Raw genomic sequence first — 21,084 nt, forward strand, 5'->3', positions numbered from 1 at the left:
ACCTTCATACAACATATTCTCAGTCCTAACATTTCTTGATCAAGGAAGACTGAGGTCTGGACACTGAGCCAAAGCACTTGTCTGCATAAGGTATTGGACAAACTCAACAAATAAGTAAGTGAAAAATGGGCTTTTTCTCAAGCATTAGGAGGAGAAAAAAAAAAAAAAAAAAAAGCTAAATTTGCCAGGTAGCTCATTTACAATGAACAATTTGATTAGCTCCACATCTGGTTTTCCTGGCTTTTTTTCAGGATAAGACAGCTGGCTTGTCTTGAAAGGGTGTTTTAATGCAGTGTTCTGTATTAATATTGTGTTTCTTTTAGGTGTTGTACATTAATACTTCAAACATACATTGCTGGCAGGCAGTATGAACAAGGCCTATTTTTTTTTAATGCAGAAGATCACATTTCCAAGTATTTTTTTAAAAGCCTGCATTACCACGGTTTCTGTTGGGGAAAGAAAAAAAAAGGGGGGGGGGGATTAAATAAACAAAAACACCTGGTAGCCTCCATTGTTGGCATAGAACATTTACTATTTCTGTGTCAGTCATTGGCAGTACATGCAAAAGCACTTAAATTGATTACTATATTTTCATAATTTAATCAGTTAAATTGCAACAAATATCTGCTTTTTAATAAATATTTCAACAGCAAAGGTTCCTGAAAAAAGCCAGAAAAAGCAGTACTTTAAATGCCTAGAGACTGGTGGAAACAGAATGTGGTATAAATGAACTCATAGTCCTCACTCTTTGTATCATTTATAGAGATTTGAAGAGGGTACTTTAAAAATAATGATGTTATGGAGTGGAAACATACATAGTTTTATTTGCCAATTTTGATCTGAGAAAACAATGGTGTACTTGGAGCAATAGATTCTCAGGGTTGCTTTCATCAGAGGAAAGCATCCATTGGCAAAATGGATGAACTAGCTATGACCAGGGGAGTAAATCAGAAATTACCTACAACCCAGACTTAGATAAAGATGGTGACAGTCAGAAGGATTGATAAAGTGATAGTGAGATGGTAGAGTAAGAATCTGGGAAGGTCTGGGACATTTTGCCCACTAACATATTAGGTAAATGTGTCCCCAATATTTATAGTTAAAAATTGCTCAGTATTGTTGTGCTTTAAGGAACAATATATGTCTGAGGGGCAAGGACAAATCTTGGAAGGTGAATGAGACCAGATGCTCCAGAAACACACCTCAAAGTACAGGACAGCACTTCAAGGAGCATATGTAGATCAGACATGAAGTCCAGAGAGGCCAGAAGCTTCAAGTGTTGCCTGAACACAGAAAATACATGGCAGACAGGGGAGAAAATGCCATGAGATTCATCCCATGAATGGTGCCAGTAATGTAGTCTGAGTTCAGTGGCAAAGAGCAGGGGCAAAATATCAATCCAGGCAGTCTCAAGCAGTTCAAATACATTGCTGATAGACAGACATTAATAAATCACTGTTTGGCTTAGTGCCATGAATTTAACTTTGTTGGAGGTTAGAGTTGAATAACTTCTCCAAAACAGGCTGATGGGTTCACAAATGTTTCCTTGTACATAAACTGCTTAGCTGAAAGGGAATAGAAATAGGAGCACAGAACATACCAGAGATGGACTGGACCATGTACAGAGCAATAAAGTGGGCACTGCTTCTGTGGGACACTTGTGACCAAGGTCCCCACAGCAATGCTATTTCCCCCATAATGCATCTTTCTGTGTGTTTTGTGTGCATGCATGAATATTGACAAACACAAAAATTGAGGGTTTGTTCTGGCTCCATTAACGGGAGAGCTCTTCTTTATAAATGCTGTTGCTGATACTCAAGTGTTTCTTTGTCTCGTGTCAATAATATTTGTCCTTAAAGTAATAAACTGTTTCTTGAGAATTTTAGTGCTTAAATCTTGTAATGAATTTTTCAGTCCTGTTTACTTTTCAGAATAGCATTACAGAAATCTGAATACTTTAGTACACTTCTTTTCATAGTGTCCTGCACATTGAGAAGGGTTCTGTAGAGAAAATGCCTTCCATTTAGAAAAGACCTTAGTTGTAAAGCTCATGATGATGGGTCCTGTGGTTTCTGAGGTGATGTGAGTTGCCCGTGTAATACTCTCTGTTAGTTGTGTACACAAAAATAATTACCTCAATTTTGGCTCTGTACTAATGAGGCATATGCTGACAGGACAGCCAGACTACTTGTTTCTATAAAATCCCTGAAATAACCATTAATCTTCCCTAAAATAGCAACCATAGGGTTAAATATTTTTAAAACCTCAAATTCAAATTTAATAGTAGTTTACAACTTCCTTTGCTCACAGATTTTTGTTGTTGTTGTTGTTTTACATTTCTACATAAACCCCACAGAACTTCCTGGAACCCCTGACCTACATCTTGGATGTCTCAATTCTATTCTTCTGGTTCTTGCCATAAAAATCTGCAGAGTCTGAGTGCATAACATTTGAAAGTAATTTTATTTGCTATGGGCAACTGGAGGCAAAATTTTTGGTGGAAGCTAAGCAGCCTTTGTAATTTCTCATACTTATCAAACAAGTCTCTAATTTTCATGTATCTTAATATTTATCACAGAATTACAGAATTGTCTTGTCCTTTTAAAGGGCAACAGAGTTAAGAAAGAGAAAGAATTCCATAGAATAAGTATGACCATTGCAGGGTCTGATCTGTAACAGTAACATTGTATATTGTTTGTCCATCTTACTCTTCAGTTTTGCTGAAGACCTTCCATTGAAGCCATGAGGTGTTAGCTTTGCTAGGAGTCTTGCAATAATTAAATAAAATAAACAAAAATGAGGATTCTTGGGTTTCTATTCTGCCGAAGCATGTTTTCAATGTATTATTTGGTTTCCAAACCATATCCAAGGAGACAAAATGCCAGAACAATAAAACATTCTTCCTTGTTTGTAGAAAAATTAGCCTCTCATGGCAAAATATGGGATACAGTGGAAGCCTATTTTCAACATGTAACAAAAAATCTATTGAGAAAAAAAGGAAAAAAATGAAATTAAAACAAAAAAAAGAAAAAAAAAAAGAAAAAAGAAACATCTGAACACAGGAACACTACTACAGCAGGGCAAGTTGGTGAGAAGGTGATACCAAAACATTGTTTTAATACTACTAATACTCAAGCCGTTAGGAAGAGTTGTGAACTTCTATTTCATATCAGTAAATTTCTATGTATAGAAATATTCCTCAAGGCAGCGAAAGTATGAAAGTCCTCTAAATACAGTGAAAAGAAAGTAAGTGGAAAGAAAGCCTCCCTGCATCATACTATTCTTTTCCCATTCTTCAGTTTCATCTGGCTGACATTTAATACTGTTTATTATTAACAGAGCCTCTTTGCTGCAGCTTTCCCAGTTTTAAGTCATGAGAGGGCATAATGTAGAGCACACACATTTGTCATTAGACCATGACTGTAGAAATCCAATTAAAAATATAACATCTGATCAGAGTCAGAAACAGAAATGCTCTGCTGTCCCACAAAAAGCCCTGCAAGAGTTTGGCTGCAAGACACTGTCCAGGCTGCAGCCAAATGGTGGAGACCATAACAGCTCCAGTATGTCCCTATCTGCAGCATCAGCTGGAATGCAGGAGAAACTGATTTTAAGTCTTATAACTAATGCCAAGCAAAGACTGTCCTGCACACATTTTAACTCCAAGACCATAGTGAACAGCATCTGTAGAAATTCAGGAATAATCCTTGTAAGAATGAAAGAGTTCCTATGCTGATTTAGACTTCAGGTCCAGCCAGGTAAGTACCCTAGCTCCAAAAGTGAACAGTCAAGGCAGATAGGGATAGAGCATAAACCATTATCCATAAACCATCTTCCCTGGAGATATTCAAGACCTGTCTGGATACTTACTTGGGCAACTTTCTCTAGGGAACCTGCTTTGGCAGGGGGGTTGGACCCAATGATCACTGAAGGTCCCTTCCAACCCCTTCAATTCTGTGATTTTGTGATTATACATACCACAGGTTAATACCAGTGTGCAGCCTTTATATTTCAATTTTCTGAGCATAGATATTTCTGATACACAGATACTATTTATCACATTTTACAGTCATAGTCTCTGGATATTCCTGAGCATGTTGCTGTTGTTTCTTTTAATCAAGAGTCAGAAACATGGAGGGACAATGAGGCTAAATGACTCAAAACACATATAGGCTGTTTACTGTTAGAAGCACAGCTGGAACTCAGGAAATGGCTAATCCTTCCTAGTCCTCCTTGAGAAGCTATAGAAAACTGTGGTACTGACAGCATCGGGAATGTAGACAAATTGTATAGGGTTCAGTGAATATTTCTCTAATGTCCTTAAGTATGTTTTTTGTTGTTGTTGTTGTCATTGCTTTTTTATTTTATTTTATTCCCTTCTATAGATTTTTAGTCCATTCGTGTGGAACAGGACATTTTCCCACCTGTTACAGTACTTTTTTTTTGTCTTTTTGATTAGTAGGTCTGAAAAAAAATACTGAACATATTTTCACAATTGATGCTGTAGACACCCAAAGATTTCATATTATGAAACCATCCAATGGTAAGGAGAGACCATCTAATGCATAAGGCAATGGGAAAAAATCATTTATAAAAGACCACACAAGAACCAGTCATTTCTAGTCACAAAATTTAAAATGAAATATTGTCAGCAAGTGTTATTCTGTCAAAATAAAATATTTTCTTAAAGTTACTGAATTCTAACAAAGTTTATGTCTAGATGATTTCTAAACACATCAGATGTATGCAGAAAGAAATCCAAATTTTGTTTTTAAAAAAGTATTTTCAACCCTAAACCAGTCATAGAAACATAATTCCTTCTCACAGAACAAACCATAGGTTTAGTTTTCCTTCCAATCTAGAGCAACAAGTTTTTAACCCTGAAAGCTGGTACCAAAGAGAATTGTCCCTCTGAAGGCAGCTCTCTATTGCAGTATTATTCCCTTCATGGTTACTCTTTGACCTGCTGTCAAATGCAAAATCAAACACCTGTGGCAGATACATAAGGCTATGTGTGCCACTGTTGATCCATCTGCAATATATTACAACCTAATTTATTACTAAGGGTGGTTTTCAAAGGGGATTCATTAGACGGAGTCCACTGCAAAGTTAAGAAACTGTTTTTCTTCCCACCATTCTAATTTTCTCTTCTTCTCGGGTTTCTGCTTCTTTTCATGCTATGGTGGGGATATTAAGTGCTGGTGAGACAATATTTGGTCCAAAACCAGTCAGTCTGTTCTGGGCAATTAACATGGGTGGTGAACATTAGCTGACCCAGATTTTGTGGGTTGGATAAGCCATAAGAAGTGGTTAATTATCTTCTACAGCCCATATCTGTTTAATGAGGGGTGGAATTTCTCATTTATACTGAATAAATCTGTGAGTTTTGGCATTGTCCTAAAAGAAACAAAGAAATAACTGTCTCCTAAAGGAACAAGATTTTTCACATGGTTGTCTGTGGGTTATATGATGATTTGGTGTGGGAAGCTTAACTATGGTTCTGGTAACTGTTGATAATACTTAGTATTAGAACCAGATTACTGCATCCTGGGATTACAATCATGGAAATATAAACCTTTCTAAGGCAGCTCCAGGTTTTCCCTTGGGATTGCTTTCATCTCCTTTTTAGACAACAGGTATAAAGTCAGCTACAGCTTTCCATGATAGCAGATTTGAGCTTTGTGGTTTCATTGTCACATGCAATATATTAAGCTGTATAAAGAATTTGCAGAGAATTACACTTGCTTCTCCTAAATCTCTCCCTCTACCAAAAGTAAAGCCATCTCACCTGGTCTGTCCTGTCTGTAGAAATTAAACAATAGACATGTGTTTTTACCTAGACTGGAATTGTTGAAAATTTCCTTCCTGAACTTTATCTGAGTTGAGTCACACATTCAGCATTCACTGTTGTACTATAAAATGTAGACCACTTCTGCTTTTCTCTAGAGAAAACCACAAATGCTGCCCCTTCCTACCACAGATTAGCAGTTTATGGAGAAATCCAACGGCTAAATCATAAAGCTGAGGGTACTTAGAGCCTGTTGTGACATGGTTTTTGAAATACTTTCCTTTCCCTTTCTTTCTGCCACATTGGGCACTGCTACACTAAATAAAAATTTCTGTCACTTAGAGTACAATCAAAAAGCCCATGCTGTTTAGTCACAAGTTGTCACTTGAGGTTTTGATGACGAACATTTTTGACATCTGGTAACAAGTTGCAGCTCCTGTCTGAAGAAGTCCCTCCGAGGTTAAAGGCTAATGATAATCAAAAACGAGGCTGTCTGGTTTATTGTAAAACTGCTTAGTTTAGATCAAACTCTTTGATATTAGTGAAACTGCCTCATCTGGGAAAGGAAATGACTTAAAAGTGATGTAGCGGTTCTTAAAGGGAATCAGACAGTGGGAGACGCATGCAACTTGGCTGTCTTGCATGCTGAATTTAATCGGTATTACTATTAACTCATCAGATGGTGAAAGGCGGAACAGTATTTCACAACAGCTTTTATTATGCACTTTGCTAAAAATGAGGAAATAAAGTGGGTGTGCAGAAAGCAATGATGTAAACAGAGGAATTTTCACTCTATCATATCACTCATCACTTTCTCTGACAGCAGAGCTTCCCTGACTCAGCCATGCGCTGGGGAAACCGGGGCAGACACGGATGAGCTGTGATCCCCCACCCTGCCTATGACACGGTGAGCGTCTCCCTCCTGCCGCTGTCTGGGAGAGGGCTTTTTTCCTATGAAGGCTGCCTTGCGTCTAGAGTATGACTGATTCCTTCAGACGCAAAACTTTTCGTTCAGGTCCCTCGTGTTAAGAACACTCCCTAAGTGCCCCCACCTCATGCTCCTCCTGCAGCCAGAGGTGTGTCCTCGATACAGCGTCCCCACCACTGAACCCTGCTGGTAGACCTTCAGATAACCAGTGCAATCCGCTGGCTGATATGCAGTTTGCAGGCAGCCTCCATCAGGATTACTTTTTGTCCTGGATTTGGCTGGGATAGAGCTAATTTTATTCATACAGGCTCATAAGAAGTTAAGTTTTGGATTTGTGATGAAATTAGTCGTGCCAGCACACCGATGTTTCAGATGTTGCAGATCATCTCTCACCCAGGGCCAAGGACTTCCTAGCTCCTTGTGCTGCCCTGCCAGTAAGGAGCTGGGGGTTCCCCAGGAGCTGGAGTGGACACAGTCAGGACAGCTGGCCCCAAATGACTAAAGGGACATCCCACACCACGGGGATGCTCAGCAATGGCAGCTGGGGGAAAGAAGGAAGCAGGGAGGCACTGGGAGTAGTGGTGTTTGTCTTCCCAAGGCACCTCTACGTGGGAAGCCCTGCTGGCCTGAGGGTGGCTGGCACCTGCCTGCTGGTGGGACAAGGCGAAGGCATTTCTTCCTTTGCTTTGCTGTGCTTGTGCATGTGGCTTTTGCTTTGCCCGGTAAACTGTCCTCAACTCACACGTTTTCTCTTTTACCTTTCAAATTCTCTCCCCCATCCCACTGTGGGGGAGTGAGCAAGTGTGTGGTGCTTAGCTGCCTGCCAAAGTTAAATAATGATTCTTTTGCTCAGAAAAAATAGACTTTTGGAGCCTGGCTGTGTTGCTTAAACATACGTACCAGGTACTGTTTTAGACTTCTCAGGGTTTCTTTCCTAGCCAGGTGCTGGTCTCTGAGGGTGCAAGTTTCCCATAGATCCTGTCCCATCTGCCTTGTGCATATGCCTTGATAAGCAAGGCACCTAGGGTAGCATTTGGTGTGTGTTTAGGCAACTGAATTCCTATACAGAATTCCTATCTTAACAAATACCTGTTTTGAAGTAAAAGCATGGAAAACTTCTACTTTCTTGGAAGACCAAGGCATTGCAGACATGCAGGTGCAGGAAACTTACTGCTGATTACAGCTTTATTCATATTGTTTCTGCTTCAATTCTAGTCATGGCTTAGTTCAGCCCCATCCTCCTGGCAATCATATCACACTCTGAACAGTAAAACTACTGGTATGTTTGTATGGTTAGAGAGCCAAAACCCCTTGCAACCATGAAAGTCCTGTTGTGCTACATGTTCAACATTCACACAGTGATAGTGTCAAATTCTTTACAATCTTTCATGGGACAGAGATGAGCCAATGCCTAAGGCTTATCAGCAGAAATATTTAGGTATCAGTCCCATTGAAGCCAGTTAGGGAACTTATGCTTCAGTACTTTTGTGATTTCTGTCTCCTGTTTTTAATTACAGATCTCACTCAACCATGAGCTGTAGACGTACTGCAGGCATCTGAATTTTAACTGCATTAAACCAGTCCGGACCAGCTGCATGATGAAGGAGAGTTTTGCTTGGAACCAGAGCTGATGATGTTGTTATCCACCCATCACAGCTTACCAGGACTTCTGGACAGTGAAAGTGTTGTCTTCCTAGTGCCTGCCCATCCACAGCAGAAGTCAATGCCAACCACCCATAGGAAAATGTTAAGCACTGACAGGATATGAATGCACAAACAAACAAACAGACAGACAAACAAAAAACTTATTAGGAAGCAAGCACTGATAGACATCTTATTGTAATTAGGAATAAATAATAAATCCTTTCTCAATGATTTATTTCCTGTATATTTACTCACTTGCTGTAAGTAGCTTGGGGGAGTCTCTGGCGATGTACTACAGGCATCTCCTGCTTCAGCTGCTCTTTTCTTTCTGCTTGAAACATGACATGGAGAATGAGGTGTTAGACATTACTAGCATAAATCAAGAACAATATGTGAATTACTTTAAATTTGAATTAATGGCCAGAGAGAGATCTGCAGAAGCTCCTTCTCAGCACAGACAGGTGACACATGCCACAGGACAAATAGGATATCTTCCACAGGAGACCTGGAGTTCACCCCTGTATCTTCTGGATATGTTAACATCAAGTCAGGCATTAGGGATCACAGGTCTTTTCAAGCTCCTGGGCATCTTTCTCACCCTTGTTGCACACTGAGCTTGCCACTCACCAGCAGCTTTCACTCCCTAGCAGTGGCACATATGGGTAATTACTTGGGTCCAGTTTGTGTAGCATGTTATAATTCACTGTGAACAGGTAGAAAATTATGTGTGTTCTCTATGACTTCTGTGTGCTTCTGAAGAACAGTTTTATGTCACACAAGCTGTTCTGGCAGAAGAACCCACACTAACTATTCTTTGAATGCTGCGAAGAAACCATAAACTTCTAATGCTGGAAATCCCATGCTCCTTCTGGCTTCAATGGTTAGCAGTTATTCAGGGTTTTGCTGTTGTGTTTCTGTTGGGAAGGGAAGCAGAAAGAGCCATGCAGAGTCTTTATGCAATCCTATTTATTTGCGAGATGTGTGTGCCAGGTCTTCTTGCCCCGCAAAAAAAAAATAAATAAATAAAATAAGAGCAAGCAGGAGGTGGTTTCCTTGCTGGGAAATCCAAATGTGCCAGAAGCTTGTTGCTTGATTTTTTCCAAATTTAGTATTTTGCTTCTCTGGATTTTTTCTGGCCTTCTCTCTCACACTCTCTGTTCCCACAGTTGCAGTCAGTCCAACAGAAATCCTTTCATCCCATGTAGCTTAGTTATTCTTAGCCACTACCTTAATGATTGGCGCTTTTGGCGGGGACTTCAGCAGTCTCTGTTACCTCTAGCCCAAGGAACATTTTATGTTCCTTCCATTTAATCTCTGTGGCTGGTACTCGGTAAAAGCTTTTTCCAGAAGATATGCCTTTGTCACAACAAAAACGATTGCAAGTAATCTTATGTTATATGTTAGGAAGGAATCAAATGAGAAGATTAAGGCAGTCCTTTTAGGCCCTGCCATCTATAAATAAGCTCCTCAGGATGATAGACTGATGTCAGTTTTAAAATCTTTTTTTTTTTTTTTTTTTTTTTATAAACTAGTAAATTCTTTCATATTGTGAGCCCCCATCAGTTTGGGCTTAACCATTTGGTTACATGACTGGCCACTGAGGCTTTGTTAACATGCTTAAGACATGACTTGATTTTCATGTCTTACTCCTGCCTTCTCTCTTTCAGGGCTTGTGACCCACCACTGTTCCTCACACTGCCTCTCTCGTGTTGCAGTGTATGCACACAATCACAGAAAAATTCAAGTTGGAATAGACCTCTGAAAATCCAGCGTGCCTCTGACTGACTCCCTGCTAAGACAATGGAAAACTTAGTCATCTTCCTCAGATCCCTCTTCAGCTCAGTTTTGAGTGTCTCTGAGGAAGGATGCAGTGTCTTACAGGAAAGCCATGGCTGAGTCATCCTCTGGATCCCTTTCTTTCAGATTAGCAGTCCTTTTTACAATAGCTAAGCCATTTTATTGTATTTCTCAAAAATTGTTCCTTAGCATGGCACTCACCCTATGATGGCTGGACCTGTGTTGTAGGTGGGACTGTATCAGCACTCCATGGAGAGTTTGTATCTCCCTTGGGTGAGCAATGCCAACAACACTCAGTGACCTGACCATTGAAAGCCCTGATGTCTCCCCTTGCACTCATATACATTTGGTGAACAATGGTCGAATCTGCCTCTTCTGCCTCTACAAACATAGAACCCTGAATTTGACACCCTTCTGGTTCCCTGGAACATCACCATGTAGGGAAACCAAGCCAGAACCAAAACATCCTTTTGAATCCAAAGCTATTAACGTGGGGGGCTTCATCTTGCTGATGGATACACAGGACAGAGGGACAGTCATAGTGATATCCTGGTGGAGCTGGTGAGACACTTTGAAACCAGGCACATATGTGATTATGCAGAGCCCCACTAATAACTCCGAATTTGAATTTACAGTAGTAACGAGACAGTTGGAGGAAATAACCTGAGGTCTTGCCAGGAGGGAATGTCCCCAGAACAATAAAGATGAAACACATGGATTTTCAGAGGGAAAGAGACACTTTTTGGAAGTTCAGCCAGTAGTGCTGGCAGGACTTGCAGATGCAGAATGTCAGCCTAACTCCTCTCTAAAGCAGGATAGGGGAGAGAAGCATGGTCGTGCCACCAAGAAGTGGGAACCATAGGAACTGATGTGACTTGCAAGTATCAGGTAGAAGATGTGGCCAGGTGGGGATGATTCTTCCATCCCAGACAAAAAAAAATAAAAAAAAATTCTTGATATTTTTCCCATCCTGTGTCATAATTTAAAAGAAATTCTGACTAATTCGTTTCTTTGGTAAAAGAACAAGGAACTTTGTGACAATCCTCGTGATTTGTTTGATTTATTTAGATACCAGTGGGATATGTTTTAATTTTTATCTGGATATTATTTCTCTAATTACTATCCATTATTAATTTTACAAAAAAAATCACTGGAAGCTGAAAACAGGACTTGAAAAGTAATCTTGAAATCAAAATCAGTTTTTTTTTTTTTTTTTTTAATTAAAAGGAAAGGTAATTAAATCCTTTTAATGCTTCCCTCCCCCAAAATTTCAAAATGACAATTTGTCATTTTTACTGGAAAAATGTTTCAATGCAAAATTATCAAACAGATCACACACCCATTTATTTTGCCCTAGCCCACTAAGGACCTCTCCCATGACACAGAAATTTTCATGCCTGTCTTCTAGCAGACAATAAAACACCTATGAAGGTCCTTTTGAAAAATACAATGAACTATCTGTCATTTGTGAGCTGGAAGATAAAAGTGATAGTAAGCAATAGAAAATGTCCTATTAGAAAACCCCAATACTTAAAAAACAATTATGTGCCTTTAGGGAAAAAAAAAAAAAAAAAAAAAAGTGCTTTCCTCTTTCAAAATCAGAGGAAGTCAAGTAGAAGTCAAGGAAAATATAAATATTTACAACACTTTCTGCCTGTCTAAATTTATTTATTTTAAAATCATAATCTAGTCAAGGTGATTTTGAGATACTACACCCCCTTGGAAAAAAAATAAAAAATAAATAAAAAATAAAAAGAACACATTCTAAGCTTTTGTGAAAGCAGAAAACCTAATTTTTTTCAGCATCATGTCTGGCTAAATCCCTGCCTAATAAATCTCCTCTCAAATTTAATTAAATATACAATTTATTTAACAGAAGGCTACACATGTATACATTTGGAGGCTTAACACCACTTCTGGCCAACTTGTGTACTCAGGGGTCTCCAGCTCTAGCATTCAGTGGGAAACTCATCCCGGCTTTAGCATTGGAAATCCCATTGTTACCATAGAAAACAGAGAATGAATTTCAGATACTGGAGCAGAACTTACAAAAACCGGAATACTCAGAACCAGGGCAAGACCTTTGGAAGAGATCAGCTCCCCGCAGTTCTTATTGGGATAAGCTGGCCATGATCACAGAGATATACAAGCAGCAAAATGTGCTCTATAGGTCTGTATTCTCAGAAATTTGTTGAGCTTCCTAAATGAAAGTAAGGCATATTGACAGGCAGCTGCAAGTGAGTGAATAAAGCTAAGCCACCATAACAGTGCTCTTGCTCCTAGTTGTGCTAGAGGACACAGCATTGGCTGCCAGCCTGTTTATTCATTTTTTTGTGACCACCAGGAGAAACAATATTGCTGTGAGTCTCTCTGGCTCATCTGATGAACCAACTGAAGAGAGACTGGGTATTTTGGTTACTTGTGATCATTTCTCTGCTCTTGGGAAATGTATTTCCCAAGGCAATGAGAGGCAACAGGTACAAACTGAAGCACAGGAAGCTCAATCTGCATATGAGAGGGAATTTCTTTCCTGTGAGGGTGACAGAACAGGAACAGGCTGCCCAGAGAGGTTATGGAGTCTCCTTCCCTGGATATATCCAAAACCCACCTGGATGCCATCCTGCACAAAGTGCTCTAGGTGATTCTGCTTGGTGGGGGGGTTGGACCAGATGATCTTCAGAGGTCCCTTCCAACCTCAGCCATAAGAGAAGAAAAGTTGGAAAGGACCTTGAAAGATTATCTAGTCCAACTGCCTGACCACTTCAGAGCTAAACAGAAGTCAAAGCATATTAATGAGGGCATATCCAACTGCCTCTTGAGCACTGACAGGTATGGGACATCAACCACCACTCCAGAAAGCCTGGTCAAGTGTTTGACCATCATTGCAGTAAAAAATAAATAAATAAATGTTCCTAATGTCCAGTCGGAGTCTTCCCTCATGTAGCTTTGTGTCATTCCCATGTATAATAACATCAGTTATTGGGGAGCAGAGACTGGCACCTCCCTGTCAACTTCCCCTCTTCAGGAGGTTGCAGGGAGCAGTGAGGTCACCTCTGAGACTTCTTTTCTCTAGACTAACCAAGCAAACCAAGCATCCTCATCTTCTCACAGGACATGCCCTCCAGCCCTTTTAACAACTTTGTTGCCTTCCTCTGGGTGCTTGCAAGTAACTTAACATCATTTTAATATTGTGGAGCCCAGAACTCTACACAATATTCAAGGTGATGTTGCACCAATGCTGAAAGAGGGAAGATCCCTTTCTGGATGCTCACAGATCTCTCCATCTGCTTGGCACACCCACCAGAGGATTCCCATCCTACTGACCTGAGATTTCAGTGTTCCTCTGGGGACCTTTCTTCAAGGATGTGATGCTGTTTTTAGCAGGACCCCTCCCTGATATTTTTCTCCAGACCCATCTTGTCCCCATAGCAACTCTTGGCAACAACCACAATGCATTACATTCTCTTTCCATTCTTCTGGCACTTGGTTACAACCGTAGCTGCCAGCAGGTAAATTTAAAATGAATAAAAGGCAGGCCTTCACACAGTTTGCTAGCACAGGAGGCCAAATAATTGAAGAAATAGGCTGAAATAGATTGAAATTGGAGTCGTCTGTGTGAATCTTATCCCGCATTGCACATGGGTTTGATGGGCAGAGGAAGCAATTCAAGGACCAAAGTGTTCACTTTGTAGAAGATCCAGACGTGGTGTTGTTACAGTCTCATTACATTAATTTTGTGCAAGATGTTTCTTAGCTTCAAAGACTGGATTTGTGTAAACTATCCCTATCACGTGGGGAAGGGGTTATTTGCCTTCTTCTCATATCTTTCCATTAAAAAATGGTAAAAAATTTGCTTTGAATTGGGGCACGACTGTGAATGCAGTTGATGGCAGTGCCCATGGTAAAGTATTTTTAAGAGGTGCCAAGAATACAAAGAGACCAGGTTCTCCCTTAGCTTTGTGGTCTCCAAGTGTTGGCTCATGACCCTACAATGCTCCAGACTTGTCCCTTCTGGACATTTAGAGTTCCTTCTCTGAAGAAAAAAATAAATAAATAAAAATGCAGACAGCTATAAAATATTCATTTTATCTCTCCCCTCATTTCAAGGGTTCATGAAGATGTTTTTCTTCCTATTAATTCAAGTCACTCCACATAAGGATAGGATCATTTGACTAGAGTGCTTTATTATTAACAGACAAAAAACCATGAGCATGAAACATTCTGCCTGAAACAGATGTCTGCTCGGAGGAAACTTTCCCTTTTAGCTCCTCCATGGCAATGGTATCTTCTCATTTTCTGAGTAAAACAGCAGGAAGGAAGCCTGATAATTTTCATATGTTTGTTTGTTTGTTTTTTCTAACAAAATTAATTTTCTTGACAGACTCCTATTTATGCCTGATTCTATTAATGATATTCAATTTTTTAAGAAGCTCTTAAAATCAACCAGAGAAAAGAAACTTTGCAAAGAAACTTTCCCTAGGAATGCTTTGCTGCTGTATTAAAAGTGGCTTGCCTTACACTCACTGCAGGGGATAATTCGGTATAATGTTTCTTTTCTCAGCTTGAAATACCATAGGAGCTCCTCCCGCTTCCAAAGAAATACATATACCAGTAAGTAAGAGACTAATGATCGTCAAAGACCTGGATTCCCTCACCCATCACATGCTCTGCCTCCTTCCTCTGAGTCTCCACCCTGTTTTGTTGCTTGAGACATCAGCATCTGTTCAGATAGTCTCACTACAAGGAATGACAGTGCCATATAAGAGAATACGATCACACCACCACTTAAACCTATGACTTATATATCTGGATGACTTATTTTTTCCCCCTGCTTCTTTCTTGCTGTATGTTTCTGTTGTATCAGATAACACTTGAAAAGAACCAGAACTCCATGTAAATGTCCCACCCATTTTTTTTTTTTTAATATATATATTTTTTTTTTCCCCAGAAATGTTGCCTGAAAAACAATCTCTTATCTTTCCCTGACAGGGGCTGTTGTGATGTACTCATTGTTTCACTGAAAGCTGTTTGCTTCTTGGTACAATGCATCAGCTCCAGCCAGCATTCACCTCCAGTTCTAACAACTTTTTTCACAGGAACAAGCAACTCTGGCTCATATGATGAGAGATTTCTAGAAGGTAGATCTGTATTCAGGGTCTGCCTCTGTTAGTCTCAGAGCAAAGAGGGATTCTTCTGCAGGGAAGTAAGCTCATGAGCTAGGATGTAAACTGGGTGTGCAAATCAAAGCCCCCATGTCAGCTCTGCATAGAAGTAAATTTGCAGGCATCACATGGCAAAGGCATTGTCTTCAGCCTCTCAATGTTCATGAGGTCAGGCTTAAATTATGACCCTCATCATGCTCCTTCTTCACTTGTCTGATGAGTCTGTCATACAAATAATTATCAAATTACTTATCAATTAGTTGGGGCAATCTCATTCACAAAAACAGTCTGGGCAGAGAGAGGATGGAGAGTAGCCCAAAGAAGGACTTGGGAGGTGTTGGTTGATGAAAAAGTGTCAATGTGCACTTGCAGCCCAGAAAACCTACTGTATTCTGGGTTGCATCAAAAATATAGCTAGCAGGTCAAGGGAGGTGATTCTACTCTACTCCACTCTCATGAAACTCCAGAACTTCATTCAGCTCTGGGGCCCTCAGCATAAGGACACAGATTTGTTGGTTCTTGCCTGGGTCCCTGGATGTGTCTAACACTAGGCTGGATGGGGCTTTGGGCAGCCTGGTCTGGTGGAAGGTGTCCCAGGCCATGGCAGGAGGGTTGGAAATAGATGGTCTTTAAGCTCCCTTCCAAACCAAGCCATTCTATGATTTGATTAAATTAATAACTTATTCTGGCTTAACTATCCCTAGAAATGTTTCTGTTTCATACTGGCCACAGAAGGGTTCTGAGATAGCTGGACTTATATAGTTATTTCAAGCTATTTCTCTAGGTATTCTCTCAAGGTTCTCTAGATATTTAAAATTAGGAGGATGAATCCAGGTCTTCGGAACTATATTTCCCTACCTAGCAAGGATTCTGTAAAGTTAAATATGTTAGTGAATATGAAGCATTCCGTTGTTGCTTTGTTAGCAGCCTTACATGTGAACATAGATATAATCTTTGTGTACCGTAAAAGAGGAAAGGCGTACTTACAAATACTATGTTATTACTTGTTAAAACTGCCGTGGCCAGTCCTTCCCTTTAGTACATATTCTTATACCTATGTTTTAAAAGAGGTTATATTTTGATAGCCCAAAAGAGGTAACAAAACCCCACAGAAATACAGCTACTCAGTAGAAGAGTCTGTTATATTAATGACCTATATTTTCTGAAATTAGGATTTATTTTTATAGAGTTGTGTCCTACTACAGACATTTCTGTAAAGGTTATCTCATCTGGAAGCAGGGTGTGTCATGTTTGGAGATGTTTCATCATGCAAATTTACTTTAGAGATAGACTTTTCCTTGGAGACAGAGCTGGAATTGGAGAGATAGTGTTTATCTAGATTACAAAACTCCAAAGCTTTTCTATCTTTTCACGTCAAGTATATATACATTGTTACAAAACAGGAAAAGACCAGGACACACACATTTTTTTCACTCCTTACTTTCTGCTTTATATTGTGGTTGCTTTATCATGACTAAGTATGGGCTATAAGGGGACAAAACCCCACAGAGCATGCTTCAACAGAAAGATAGAGGTATTATCATAACCCAAAGAGTGAACTGAAAGAATGAGACTGTCAAGAGTTTGCTAAAATCCCTTCAGCCATCAGCAACTTCATTGAGTGATTCAGTTTGGGGATTAATAAAATTATTTATGAATTCAGCAAGAAATCAAGAGAAAAAGAAAAAAAGACATTTTATTTTAAGATTTTCTTAGTGAAATTCTGCATCTTTTAGTTCTATGTAGAGCCTGGGGTGCTCAAAAACAAATCAGTTTTTATGATTGTATGCTCAAGTTATATCTGCAAACAACTGACAAGCAAGGAAGAACACTTCTAAATGGCTGTCAAGGAGTCTATTTCAATTAAATAGCTAAAGTCGCTTCATGCTTTATGGTGGTAAACGTCTGACCCCAGATCCATTCAGAATTTTGTATTTTGCACAAGTTATTTATCTTAACAATGCATCACTTACCAATGACACCAGAAGGCAGGAAGTGTAGGAAACAATAAATTCCCATTGTTGACACAATTCTCTTTCATAAATCGAACCAGACATTTGCTGACAAGCCCGCCACAAATAATATTCAGCAATTGCAGCTACTATTATTGAGGCTAGGAATGTCTAGCTAACATCAGTTGCTTTTGCTAAGACGAGAAAGCCTGTCTAGCTAACTTCAATTGATTTCATTAAAATGAGGAAGCCTGTCTAGCTAACATGTCCTCAGGCCATCTACCAGGAAACATGATCTTTCATAAAGTTTTTGAAAACACTCATCCACTGGTGAGTGTCTACAGATGAGTGAAAGTGTCAAGACTTTACCTCTCTAACAAGTGTTACTTAGACATATTAGTTATTTAAGTGACGACACTTCTGAGGTCACAGCTTCATCAGTGATCCTCTATGGGAATAAGAGAAGCAATTACAGAGGCATTGTAACTTCTGTCGTATAAGGGTGATATATTTAGCTGTTACTGCACTGGTATTACATGTACATGGAACATCCCTCTTTATTTTCTGGAACAGCAAGCAAGTCAGGTTCCCTTTGCCTTGAAATGATGTCACCCAAGGAAATGCCTTCTCTTGGCTGGGCGATACACAGTCCCACTGATAGCTCTTTGGAGCAGTTAGCAGCAGGAGTTTGTACTCCACCCTTTGGCATCTTTTGGCTTGTGGTAGGCCACATGTGCAATGTGAATGGCCAATACTGCTTGCCTCTCCTCCTCCCCCAAACCATATATTTGTAATCAGGGCAGGGAGCTTCCCTTCAGTTTATTTTTTGAATAAACTGAAGTTATTGGCCTTTGTCCTTGGCCCTTTTTATGAAAAATAATATCCTGCTAGGTCTCTGGACTCTGTATCCAAGATCATTAAAATAATTGCAATAAGAGCTGCATGAGTGTCTTTCAGGCTTTAGGGACCAGTGGTCACTGTGGGATCTAGCTACACTGACTGCAGCGTTTCTAACTTGTTTATGTATGAGAAATTCTAATTTAATGCCCAGGAGAATAATCTGGTGTTGGAAACCATGTAGTATTGTCCTGTCTGCTTCAATTTTCTTTTACTTTCTTTTTACTGAGATTCTCTTTGCTAAGGGTAGTTCAGTTTGTTCTTCTAGTTAACTTGTCTTGGTCAGTGTAAGCATCATTGCCCCCCTTAGTTCTCTTGGTTGTGCAAAAGTGTTCTGTAAAGCAAAGAAAGAGAAGCTGTGAACTCTAGGCATTAGACTGTCTTGTGCTATTTTTCTATAACTCTGCACTTTATGGGTGGCATTTCTGACAAAGTCTCTGGCTGAGGGAAGTATTTGAAATGTATGAAATAAAATAAAATACATGAAATAATTAAATACACTAAATGCTAATAAAATAAAATACATGAAATAATTAAATACACTAAATGCTAATAAAATAAAATAAAATAAAATAAATAAAATAAAATAAAATAAAATAAAATAAAATAAAATAAAATAAAATAAAATAAAATAAAATAAAATAAAATAAAATAAAATAAATAAAATAATGAAAGGCAGAAGAAGCAGATAACTCAAGGTTGGAACAATAGCAGGCAACATAAAGTTTAGAGCCTCTTTGCTGTCTACAGACTATTAAAACAAAAGAAGCCTGGGCCAGACTTCTGTCCTACATATGAACCTTTCCCTAGGTCAGACATCACTGCTCTTCAGTTCATGCCTCTGGCCCCCTCCAATTCCTTGGGGCTAGGACCCTATTTAAGTCCATCAGCTGGCACTCTTTCCCCTTGGCTGATTCCCAGCTCCTGCGTGCTATTGCCATTTAGCAGGCCAGCTGCTTCCCAAAGTCCTTTCAGGGACCAACTGCACTGGGACATATTTAGAAGGGTAGGGTGTTGGAATGCCACTCAGTCTCGCAGGGACCTCAGTGGGAACCCAGCTCCATTCCTGATGTATAGGAAAACAGAAGGCGGCTTCAAGGGCACTGGGCTAGTGTCCAAAAAGAAACAGGGTCAGGAGTGAAAAAGGGAGAGAGAGTAGTAATTATTTTTGCCCAGTCAAGCTCTTCAGACTATTCTTGTCACCACCCAGCCCCTTTTTTTTTCCATGGGCGCACAATTAGCTGCCTTCCTTGCTATTTTTCTGGTATTCCTAGATGTGCTAAAAATGAGCAGCTGAATGCCAGGGACCACTTTATCCAGCTCTCATGGGACCCTGGGGTGATGCTTATTCGAACTTTTTCTTTTAAATATTTATCCCTACAAATACTACCTAATATTCCCTTCTGATACTAATGGCCAGGAAAATCTGACATCTTTCTCCTATGATAGAAACTCATCTTGCTCTTTCTAAGAACAGAAGAGGTATTTATTGAATATATCTCATCTGTGACAGTATTAATAAGATTATCATCTTTGCTTAATAATAGGTTTATGTCATCTTTAGGATATGTTTTGTTACCAACATTTAATGTTACTTATTTTATGGTCTTGTCTGTAACAGCTTAATTTTTTTAGGAGTGTGTCTGTAAGCTTATTAATTTTCTTTTCAGCTTTGCTTGCTGTATATTGCTTTTTGACATCTGCTTTCATCTCCCAATGAATTTTTTATGTACCCTCCTGTCTCTTGATTATGGAACTGCACCACTTTGGCAATTCACAAAAGTCCTACATTTTCATTTCCCATCCAGCCCTCTCACAAGTTATAGTTCTTTAGGCTTTCTAAACCTACCTGTTACACAGGAAAACTGTTTCTGTCTGCCTGGACTGGCTGTATGCCTGTTGGTAAGCACTGGTCCTGCAGCAACCATCAACTTCTTGGTTGATCCAACACTTTATCCATTATGATGAGATGATGAAAACTGCAATAGTGTTGCCAAGTTGTTACAGAGTCTGCATATTGGCTGTTTATTCAAAATAATTAAAAATGGAATATTATTTGATTGCCACCACTTTTTTTTTCTTTTTAATTTAATTTTAATTTATTTATTCATTTATTTTAGAAGACATTATGTATTTCAGTGGAATAAATCTGCCTTTGGGGTAGATTTTCACTATGAAGTGAAAAGCCAGAGTTAATCCATCTGATCAGTTATTCACAAATGAATTTTAAAGGTGTCATTCAGAATCACAGCTGGCTGGAACCGAGGCCCTTTCATCCAGTGCTTTTTCTGAGCTCTTCGTCCTAAAACATTTATTAGCTGGGCTCTTAGCCCAGACCTACAACCTACACGTATCAGAGATGCAGACGGCAGCAAGTGCCTCTACAGTAAGCCAAGGAACTGCTGCATGGACTGATGAACATTTAATGGGGAAATACAAACTGAAATATTTTCACAGCAACTACAACAGCTACTGACCGGGAATTGAAATCATTTCCACTTTTGTATAAATATAGCCAAAGCTACCATGCTTGGAGCTTTGAGATGCCTTTGCCAGTAGGCCTTTTGCTGTTAAGATTACAGTAGCAATGATAGATCGACACAGTTTCAAGCATGCAAAGACTTCTAAGTCTGCTACAGGGACTAATACAGATAAATGGCATCCTTTCCAGGCAAACTTTATGGTCCAAAACCAGACACACAGGACATTCCTGGGTCACTTACATTTTATTGCTTCAGCTGAGATAATTCACATGATCTGTCTCTTTTATTCATCCTCCCATCCTAGAAGCCACCTGGCTTCTTCATCTTCTGTTTCACAAGCATTTACAATACAGCTGGTAGTCAAGGTTTACCGAGAGAGAATCTAGATAAGGGACAGATGTGCATTTAATTGAAAATAAAGGCTGCCTGTTTG

The 21,084-nt window shown here is 39.4% G+C and overlaps 1 long non-coding RNA gene across 3 annotated transcripts in view; it reads left to right on the forward strand.

Moving 5' to 3' along the window:
• The window catches only part of LOC137851443 (uncharacterized), a 29,014-nt gene extending 20,423 nt beyond the window's left edge, over window positions 1-8,591 (forward strand). For 2 of the 3 annotated variants that reach the window (XR_011093184.1, XR_011093183.1), the window contains exon 2: window positions 8,234-8,591. This is a non-coding gene — a long non-coding RNA (uncharacterized lncRNA). Of the gene's footprint in view, window positions 1-493; window positions 6,696-8,233 lie in introns of those variants that run through there. The other variant, XR_011093182.1, reaches the window with a different exon arrangement.
• The last annotated feature ends 12,493 nt before the right edge of the window (window positions 8,592-21,084 follow it).

Source organism: Anas acuta, chromosome 2, assembly GCF_963932015.1.
Source record: "Anas acuta chromosome 2, bAnaAcu1.1, whole genome shotgun sequence".
Classification (NCBI taxonomy): Eukaryota; Metazoa; Chordata; class Aves; order Anseriformes; family Anatidae; genus Anas; species Anas acuta.